Here is a 2,156-nt window from a genome sequence, read left to right as displayed (position 1 = left end):
TGGTGACCCTGGCTATACCAGTATGTGACCCTGGCTATGCCAGTATGTGGTGACCTGTATGTGGTGACCCTGGCTATACCAGTATGTGGTGACCCTGGCTGTACCAGTATGTGGTGACCCTGGCTGTACCAGGATGTGGTGGCCATACCCTGGCTATATCAGTATCTGGTGAGTATGTGGTGACCCTGGCTATACCAGTATCTGGTGACCCTGGCTATGCCACCAGTATGTGGTGACCCTGGCTATACCAGTATGTGGTGACCCTGGCTATACCAGTATGTGGTGACCCTGGCCAGTATGGGTGACCCAGTATGGCCATCAGGTGACCCTGGCTATACCAGACCCCTGGCTATACCAGTATGTGGTGACCCTGGCTATACCAGTATGTGGTGACCCTGGCTATACCAGTATGTGGTGACCCTGGCTATACCAGTATGTGGTGACCCTGGCTATACCAGTATGTGGTGACCCTGGCTATACCAGTATGTGGTGACCCTGGCTGTACCAGTATGTGGTGACCCTGGCTATATCATACCAGGTATGTGGTGACCCTGGCTATACTGGACCCTATATCGTGGTGACCCTGGCTATATGTGTGACCCTGGCTGGCTATACCAGGTGACCCTGGCTATACCCTGGCTAGTATGTGGTGACCCTGACAGCAAATGGTGACCCTGGCTATACCAGTATGTGGTGACCCTGGCTATATCAGTATGTGGTGACCCTGGCTATACCAGTATGTGGTGACCCTGGCTGTACCAGGATGTGGTGACCCTGGCTATACCAGTATGTGGTGACCCTGGCTATACCGGTATGTGGTGACCCTGGCTATACCCCCTGGCTATACCAGTATGTGGTGACCCTGGTATGTGGTGACCCTGACTGGCCCTATATCAGTATGTGGTGACCCTGGCTATACCAGTATGTGGTGACCCTGGCTATACCAGTATGTGGTGACCCTGGCTGTACCAGTATGTGGTGACACTGGCTATATCAGTAAGTGGTGACCCTGGCTATATCAGGATGTGGTGACCCTGGCCATACCAGTAAATGGTGACCCTGGCTGTACGAGTATGTGGTGACCCTGGCTATACCAGTATGTGATGACCCTGGCTATACCAGAATGAGATGACCCTGGCTATACCAGAATGCGATAACCCTGGCTATGCCAGTATGTGGTGACTCTGGCTATACCAGTATGTGGTGACCCTGGCTATACCCATACCGGTATGTGGGTGGTGACCCCTGGCTATACCAGTATGTGGTGACCCTGGCTATACCAGGCTATACCAGTATGTGGTGACCCTGGCTATACCAGTATGTGGTGACCCTGGCTATACCAGTATGTGGTGACCCTGGCTATACCAGTATGTGGTGACCCTGGCTATACCAGTATGTGGTGACCCTGGCTATACCAGTATGTGGTGACCCTGGCTGTGGTGACCCTATCAGTATGTGACCCTGGCTGTATGGCCAGCATGTGGTGACCCTGGCATACCAGTATGTGGTGACCCTGGCTGTACCAGGATGTGGTGACCCTGGCTATACCAGGATGTGGTGACCCTGGCTATATCAGTATGTGGTGACCCTGGCTATATCAGTATGTGGTGACCCTGGCCATACCAGTAAATGGTGACCCTGGCTGTACGAGTATGTGGTGACCCTGGCTATACCAGTATGTGATGACTGTACCGGATGATAGTGACCTGGCTATACCAGGATGTGGTGACCCTGACCCTGGCTATACCAGAATGTGATGACCCTGGCTATGTAGCAGTATGTGGTGACCCTGGCTATACCAGGATGTGGTGACCCTGGCCGTATGCAGTGATGGCTGGTGACCCTGGCTATACCATAGCCCTATGGCTAGTATGTGGTGACCCTGGCTATATCAGTATGTGGTGACCCTGGTAACAGTATGTGGTGACCCTGGTTATACCAGTATGTGGTGACCCTGGCCGTAGCAGGATGTGATGACCCTGGCCATAGCAGTATGTGATGACCCTGGCCATAGCAATATATGGTGACCCTGGTTGTATCAGGATGTGGTGACCCTGGCTGTACCAGGATGTGGTGTCCCTGGCCATTAGCAGGATGTGATGTCCCCTGGCTGTACCAGGATGTGGGTGACAGCGGTATATGGTGACCCTGGTTTC

Source organism: Haliotis rubra, unplaced genomic scaffold (assembly GCF_003918875.1).
Source record: "Haliotis rubra isolate DU_JTF1 unplaced genomic scaffold, ASM391887v1 Scf1365, whole genome shotgun sequence".
Classification (NCBI taxonomy): domain Eukaryota; kingdom Metazoa; phylum Mollusca; class Gastropoda; order Lepetellida; family Haliotidae; genus Haliotis; species Haliotis rubra.
The sequence above is the reverse complement of the archived record's forward strand: the minus strand, read 5'-3'. Positions refer to the sequence as shown.